Genomic DNA, 9,149 nt, shown 5'->3' on the forward strand with positions numbered 1-9,149 from the left:
TTTGTAGAGAGGTATAATAAGAAATTATTGTTTTTTATATTATTTTATTTTTTGTTTGTTTTTACGGACATGTATGCGCATAAACGCATTTGTCATAAATGAAATCTCATGATTCAATGATCTAATCATTTTATCCAGATATAATGGGACATATATTATCAGGTGGTTATATAAATAGAAGTAAATTATAAAGGGTGATTCCCCTTATAGGAGAGTGCAAATAATACGGAAGTACGACGTATCTATATGTACGTTGAATATGAATTAGGCGAATTTGAGTAAGACAAGAAAATCGAATAATCGATCGATGATCTATAAATCAATGTACTCTTAAAATACTGTAGGTATGCATGCAAGAATCTGATACGTGAAAAAAAAGTAATTTTATGAAATATTTATTTTTAACATTTTCATTGAAATATGTTTGGATTTAATTTTTGTGAAAAAGAAATTAAGAAATATAAACACATTTATATAGGAAACTTTATACAAGTATAATGTATTTTAAAATTATAATAAATCATATTAAATGTATGTAATATTAAAAATGAAATATTATTTTTAAAATGAATGCTTATAATATGTAAAAATTGAAATGTCACTTATCAGGGATTTGCATGCAATTATAGAATTAATTATTATATGTGAGGAGGTGGTGAGGTGGAGAGGGAGAAGAAGGATCCATCATTCAGATTTCGTATTAGAAACACGTTTTAAAAGAATTTTCGAAAGTTGCTGGGAAATGCAACAGAGCAGTAAAATCAGAACGCATTCAACACGATGTGCGTTTGAGTTCGTTGCTCAGCCATCGAAGAGTATGAAATACTTTGCACCAATTGCAATCATTATATCTATATTATTTTATTTATTTTTTTTTTACAGTTATAAACTACCTTTGAAATAATATTTGTCGATAATTATCTCATATATTATTATAAGTTTATATTTATTCTTGCAGTTCACGTTATTTTATTTACACGATAGACAACACATCGATAATCATTTCACATATGTTTCATGGAATTATGGTTACTTAATCAAATTTTTCATTCACAATATAGATAAAATATCCATGATCATTTTTCATATGTTAAAACATAATAATAATAAAGGATATTAAAATTATATTTTTATTTTTTACGATTATTATTAAATAATTATAGTTTCTGTTTTATACTTACGAAATAAATTAGAGAATATTATGTTAATCCAAATGATATTTCTCATAGAAACAATGTATTTAATCGAACGTAACACTTTAATCATTTTCGAGATTAGTCGAGATCAAGGAACATATCGAGTCGAATGATCCAGTTGCTTTAGAAACGTGTCGTGACAAGTGTGTGTACTACTGACAAGAAAAATAACTAGCTAGCTAGTTTATTCCCGCATTTATTAATAGAAAGCGAATGTGGAAATGATGAAACTTTCATATTACATTATCGTAATAAATTAGTAATTAGTTTAGTCATGAGTTAATACATTCGACAACAATCAATATTTTTTACTTGTATTTATTAGATGATTCCATCCAAATTTTATGTTTTAAAGCGAAACATTTCAACGATTATTCTCAAATAATTTCTTCATACAAGAAACACTATAATTAAATTAATTTATTTCAAACTATATTTTAATAAAAGTCAAAGAAAGAAGAAACAAAATAAATTGGTTAAGAAATTGTTAAGAAATTAATAATAAATATATTATCGAAGATATTATATTCGATCGAATACAAATCTCATACACGATACATGACTTTAAATTATTATAAATATTTAATAACATTTGTAACGATAAACATTTATATAGGAAACAAAGTTTTTTTTTATTGTCGTTTGAAAAGTTCACTCTTATAGATCATCATAAATCGTGAAAGATCGAGAATGAATCGTGAAGTATGAAAGAAGAAGAAGAAGAAGAAAAGGTCGAAGTCATCGTCGAACTAACAATCAGTGAAAATATTTTTCAAGAGTTAAAGAGGGTCGAGAGAGTTCTCTTAATTATAATAATTATTATTATTTAATCCTTAAAATCACTTAGAATGCGTACGATTTAAACAGCTTGAAATTTATGGATTCATCGAATCATACAAACATGATTTAAAATAATAATATTTAAAAAAGTAAAAGAAAAAAAATAATGTTAAAACAAATGTACATATTTTAGTATAAACAATCTCAAATACAATACTGTGTTCAATTTACCTTAATTGATTGATAATTAATAAAAAAAAATGTATATTTCAGTCTAAAAGCCATGGAGTATAAATTCGACGACCATCCTCTTCGAAATCCAACAGTAAACTATCATTCATTGTCCTTTTTCAAAGTTATATAAAATTTCTTCTATTGATTGCTGTTTACGTCACTTTCCGTAAGAATACATGCGTGTAAACGAGAATAATATTGGCAATAAAAAAGAAATATAATTTTTTGAAAGTCATATAAACACAATTAGCAATCAATAAAAGAAATTTGATTGATTTTCAGTTGAGACAGTCTAACGGTGGATTTCGAAGAGGATAGTAGCATTGAATTTATTAATCCATGCTTTTAAATTACAGTATACATTTTGTTCGAATAATTAACAATCATTTAAAGTATTTCCTCACTCGTCTCTCAATAAACAAATACATCTCACATACGTTACACTAATATTAGAATCTTCCATAATTTCGTTTAACTGTGGGCTCTATCTCATTCTCTCTCTCTCTCTCTCTCCTTACCACTATACTTCATTTCTTTTTATACCGTTTTATAAAATTTTATCGTTACCAAAGTTTAAATATAAATTTCACTTTAGTCATTTTTTTATTACGAATAAAATATATAATCACAAATTTATTGTATAAACAGGATCGAGTGAAATTTTCATACACGCGAATATTATTTCAAATAATTGTTCTCGATAGATTTTGTTCGTTGTTCTTCTACTTAATTGTTGTTTTCTTTACGAAGATCTTTCATTAAAGAAAGAAGGAATGAAAAATAAGAGAGAAAAAAAGGGTAGATAGAAAAAGAACGATTGGGTCTCGGTTATGTGCGTCGTGCCGACGACAACGTCGGGTCAATCAACCGTCAGTGTTTATACTCGTTTGAACAACGACCCCGTAACAAATTGTTACCTCAGTTATATACACCGAGGGGAATTATCCGTCGTGCTTGTTCTCTACCAACGAATCACCCAGAGTTTCTGCCTTGTACAGTAGACTCCCTTCTTTTATATCGTCACATTGGCCAGGCCAAGCCAAGCCAAGCCAACCTTTAATAATCTAATATTATTTTCCTTTTACGTTTAATACTTTTTTTTACATTTCTTTTTTGATTTTTCTTTTAATATAATATTCCTTTAAGCTATAAAAAAAAAGGGATATTAATCACGTACCAACATTGGAAAATTATATTATAATTATTTGGATAGTTTATTGCGTTAGATTGAATTTATTAAAACAGGATAACATAATACTATAAATTTGACATTTTTTTTTGTTTATATAATTGTCATGTTAACGTTATGAAATGTTAAGAATGTATGGTATAAATTTGTTAGTATAATATTTTCTAGGACCATGATAGAATATATTTTATTGAAATTAGTTGAATTAAAATACGAGAATAGAGAGAGAACGTTGTTAGAAAATAATGTAAATGTTAGAAATCACTGATCTTGGCATTTATGTTAGATGATCACTGGAGATTGTAAAATCTGGAAGAAAAAGGCAAATGGCATTATGCAAAGTGATATTTGTATATTTTTATAGATCAAGGGAGAACGCTTTCGCATACAACACACACACATACACTTGTAAGAGATAAACAAAAAGATTGATGAATAAGAATAATCTTTGATACAAATATTTGAATTTCAGAAAAATATCTTTACGAGATTGGATTCGATCAAATTTTGTTTTTCTTTTTTTCTCTTTTTTTTACTCACGTCAGAGCTTCGTAACGTTGTAAATGGGCTTTCACTTTAGACGACGAAGTATATTGGCACACCGTCTGTATAACGTTCGATAAGTGTTCTTAAGTTGCTTAATAACATCGTGTAAGTTTACACGATGTAACGACAGGGTGAAGGAGGCAGTGGGAGGGAAAGTGGAGAAAGAGGAGGCCCTTGAAAGTGTTGACGTTATAAATCCCGTGACATCGATCCAGATTAAAAAATACGTGGGAGAGAAAAACATTTATTTTAAAAGATATCTCGGTTGTCTAATGTTTTCATTATTTTCTTGTTTAATTCGACATGAGTCATCATAGGTAAAAAATTGTTGTATTTAATTTTGTATTTTTTATATATCTAATTATAATAACAATTATATATTGTACATAACTTTGTCAAATGTTTTCGTTATTATTTAAATGGTAATTCAATAAAATAGGATTTTACAAATCACCGTAAGTTTCAAATTATTGTATAGGAAGAAAATTTGTATTTTTACCAAAATTCGATTATAGAAAACATTTCAATTATTTTCTTAACATTTGACAATATCGGCCTTCAACATAAATTTTTAGTTTTATGCACGCAAGGAAACGAAGACTATCATCCTTTACTATCTAATACCACTTTTAGTTAGTTCAAATATTTTCTATTAATATAATAGTCGAAGTTGAACTTTGTAGAGGAAATAAATATTATACGAGTACGAAAGATAAAATAATATTTCTCATATATCTATAATATATATATTAATAAATTAAAAATGAATTTTGTTCATTCTCACGATCATAGGTCATTTATCTTTCTATAATATAATAGATTAAAAGCGACATTAAAGAAGAAGAACACAACACAACACAACATAAGACAACATAAACTGCGTTCCGGTTACGTGACTCGGATCGTTCCACCAGACCGGGCTCCTTACAAACTCAAAACTCGATATCTCAACGATATGCATATATGTATACACCATGTATGTATATAATACGTAGTCGGTGCATTCAATTCGCGTGCTTTCAAACCGGAAGAGATATCGAGAGTTTAATTTATCGGTTACGCGGAATCAAAGACGACGACGACGACGACGACGACGATGTTGTTGTATCGACGAACGATAGACGTCTTGGTCTTTCTTCTTTTTCCTATCAATATATACAGGACGATTCATTAATAGATATTATAAATAGTTAATAAGATTTTAACCTTGTCATTTAGACATTAATAACTAAATTCATATTAATTTGATACACTGTTTATGAATGGGGTTGATTGATTGGTTGTGGAAAAACATTTGTCGATTTTACTAAATAATTTTCATTTCGTTATATAATAATTTATAGACTTTTACAAATATTTATTGGTTAATATTTTTTGGAAATTATTTTAAATTAAATAAAATTCATATAGAAATTGATTCGTTTTTAAAAATAGTTGCAGGCGAATCATTGCTGATTTCATCTAAACAGTTCAAATTTTATTACAATAACTAACGTGTTGCGACATAATCGGCCAATTTCTGATTTATACCTTTCCACAGGTATATTCTTTATAGTTTTAAAAGGTTCTTTTGTTGTAACTTTTCGGTATGGGTCGTGCGGTATTATAAATATATCCGATTAGTGGTTTTTTCGTTTTGACTTTTTTTCTTTAGGTAAACCGGATCCCTCATCCAGTTCTATGGACCATAAATTATCCAAAGAGTTGTTCGATATGGGAATTTGGGCAGTCAATTTATGGCGCCATTATGGTCAAAACGTGAGATTCACGGTGTTACATTTAATTTCTTGGTATAAATGAACCTTAATGCAGCAACGGATTCAAAAACTGACGTATTTTTATATACGAAACTTTTCTTATTCAACGCGTGAATTTAAAAATTATATTTTATTATTTACGATCTTTTTCCGTGAATCACCCTGTAGATGTACTCATTTACTTTCTTCTTTACTCTTATACTTTTTTTTCTCTTATGTGTGTTTGTGCGCATGTGCATGTGCATGTGCATGCGCATGTGTAGAGTTTCTTTCACCGAAGCACAACATTCACTGACATTTCTCCGATTTAAATATGAACCATCTCTTATGTAACGTCTTATGTCTATCTCTTTCTCTTTCTATTATTATTTCAACTTATTAAATTTGATTTTCTTTTAACAGAAAATCGAAATTTCCTTGTTCAGATAGATAAATGGGATGTATGTATGTCTAGAAAGAAATTCTTTCGAATAAACCTTTTTTTCCAATTGAAATTAAATTTATTGAACATTCGAGACAATCTCAAATCGATATTTAATATGAGATCTATTTTAAAATTTAAGTTAATATATGTATTTTCTTTTCTTTTTTTCTTTTCTCTCCTTTATGGCTAAGCCTATAGAAAGTTAGTCATTCGTTTCTTTCTACTTTTTTATTTCTTTTTGAAAAAAGAAAACAAAAAGTTAATGTTTTTATACAACTTTCTTCAAAGAAATGCATCTCCCTTGAGTATTTATATTATTTAATACAATTTTTTTTTGTCTTATTATTAACTCTCTCTCTCTCTTTTTTTGTTTTTATTTCCGATTTTATAATTTGAACAGACAATCAAAAAATATTCTTCTTGTTTGTAGATATAGTCGGGGTAAGAATTTATTTTCCAAGAAATTAATCTTTTTTTTATTTATTCTTTAAATTATATAAATAAATTGTAATATTAATTAATTATAATGTAGTATAATATTTTGATTGGATAAAATTACATAAAATTTTAACAAATGTATAAATTAACGCGTTTGACGTAATGTTCATTACGTTGGATAAATATTTCTCTAATGAATGTAATTTTTGTGCTTGCGAATATGATCTAACTCGGTTAATGCGCATGTGTAAACGTTAGTTTGTCATTCAAAAAGCGAACGTGTGCGATAAACTTGGTTAATAAATCTTTGCCAGCGGTCACGGCAACATCGTCTCATCAGCAATTTCTCAAATAACTTTTTCGCGTTTGTTATTATTATTATTATTTTATATTTTTTTAATTTCACATATGTTTCTTTTTCTCTCTCTCTCTTCTTCTTCTTCTTTTTCTTTGCTATCGTTGTTATTCTTGTTATTTTTAATTATATTATCGTAAACATTTCCAGTCTTGCATCGATTTTTATTCTCGATTGGATTTCCCCCATTCGTAATGGTATTTCCACATAATGATAAATTACAGAGCTAGGTCAAAAGTTTCCACGTTATTTTAAACAAATTAATTACTATTTTTACAGGTTTTTTCTTTTGTAAAATTTATTATTTATCTTTTTTTCGCGCCACAGATTATAAAACTACAAGCCTGAGAACGTCTTCCTATTTTTTCTTTTTTTTTTTTTTCTAATCCAGAAAAAGATTTAATCTAAAAAAGTCTCGGGGAAAAAGTAATTAATTTATAAAATCATCCGGGAAATTTGTTCCGCGTGGCTTGCATTTCGCAAAGCATCATTTTTCAAATTAGAAGTGCGAGTAAAAAGAAAAAAGAAAAAAAAAAGAAATGATTGCACGAGGAATCGAATTTGTAAAAGAAAAAAAGAACAAAAATCCATCGGATAATATCGAAACGAATGTTTGATACGGAAAATACTTATATTTTGTATGTTCGTGTGAAAAAATGATTTAACCTATTTCACGTTATCAAAATATTATATAATAATCGTAGTCGCTTATTTTCAAAAAAAAAAACAAAAGAAATAAAGAAGCAACTTATGCAGCCACGTAATAAAACGGGGAGGAGGATCGATCGGACCTGCGAGTTTGCACAACACGCATAATTGCAATGTCCAAGAGAAAAGATTAATTGCCATTTCCCATTTCGTGCGAGAGCGCACTGAGCACTGGCTGCGTCAAGGTGTGCGAATACTAAAGATCGATGTTATCAACTTATTATAACATTTCACGCTTTCATTTATTTCCAGATACGAGAAACACGCGTTTTTAACAGTTTTTTTGATATTTATTTACAATAGACAAAAATTAATGTTTCTTTCCAAATTTCAATATTTAATTATAATTAATAATAAGAAAAATTCTAATGGTAAAATAAATAGTAGTATTTAGTTATACAAATAATAATAACAATAATAATTATGATAACGATTATTCGTCGTGTTAAATATATATTTACGCAAATGTCTTAATTTTCAATCTTATATTTTATCTTTGTAATAATCTTTCGTAAATAAATCATTTTTTTTTATTAATTAGAAAAGAAATCTCTCAAAGATTTTTTTTTAATTGGATCTTCTCTCGCGTTTACGTTTCAGAAAATATTCTAATTATAAATTTAATTTAAATTATAAGATTTTTAACTGTTACCCGAACACGAATAATTTGTCTCGTTTATTCACGTCTTTTTTTTTCTTTTTTTTTTTTTTATCTTAATTCGAAATAATTATTCGAGATTTTCCATCTTTTTAGTTTTGAATTTTTGTTCTCATTTGAAGTCTTGTTAGTTAAATCATGATTACGAAATGCTAATGCAATTTCAGTACTTTAATTCGTCAGAAATGAGATTTACTATTTTTTAGAATTTTACAAAATTTTAATTTGATTAACCAATCGATTTTTACAATTAATGTGATTGCATTTGCTATAATTGATTGGTATCATTAAGAATCTTTTATTTTTTTTTTTTTTTTTTTTTATAAGTTTTAGTTAAATTTCGTTAATTATTGTTGTTTTAGTATACATATTGCAACATCAATAAACTACATTTTGAAAGTCATTAATGGTAGCACAACGCTTGCACAATTAATTATTGCATAATACTTCATAATGAAGTGACATGACGACTACAAAAATGCACGAGCAACTTTCCTTTTCGCACTCGCTTTAGATGAGTCGTTACTTTTTCTTTCTTAACGTTACGTTTGTCTTTCTAATATAATCTAACACTTTTTGTGTTATTTCAGAATTAATTATACGTATTATCTTTTGCGTTTGAATACAAATTAGATTGAAAAAAAAAAAAAACAAATAAAAATAGGAAAGTTCGTTTCATTCATAGAAGTTGGTAATTATGAAAATGTTTTATAATGATAAATCGTATAAATAATTTTTAATTTCATTTATAAATATTATATTTTTAATTTTTTCATCATTTTTGAATTTTAATTATTTGCTTTGCTAAAAAGTATATTCATATTTGCCTTTTCAATAGTTTGTATTGAAAAAAAAAAAAAAAAA

At 27.0% G+C, this 9,149-nt stretch overlaps 1 protein-coding gene and 1 long non-coding RNA gene across 2 annotated transcripts in view; one reads left to right on the top strand and one right to left on the bottom strand.

The window, feature by feature from the left end:
* LOC106786991 (patched domain-containing protein 3) overlaps positions 1-9,149 on the top strand; it is a 40,381-nt gene that overhangs the window by 1,066 nt on the left and 30,166 nt on the right. The gene's annotated exons all lie outside the window — the stretch shown is intronic.
* On the bottom strand, positions 3,437-4,210 carry LOC106786996. Its single transcript, XR_001381724.1, has 2 exons — positions 3,940-4,210; positions 3,437-3,708 (listed from the first exon to the last, which is right to left on the bottom strand). It is a non-coding gene; the product is annotated as an uncharacterized LOC106786996 (long non-coding RNA).

Source organism: Polistes canadensis, unplaced genomic scaffold (assembly GCF_001313835.1).
Source record: "Polistes canadensis isolate GaletaPanama2010 unplaced genomic scaffold, ASM131383v1 scaffold_3, whole genome shotgun sequence".
Taxonomy (NCBI): Eukaryota; Metazoa; Arthropoda; class Insecta; order Hymenoptera; family Vespidae; genus Polistes; species Polistes canadensis.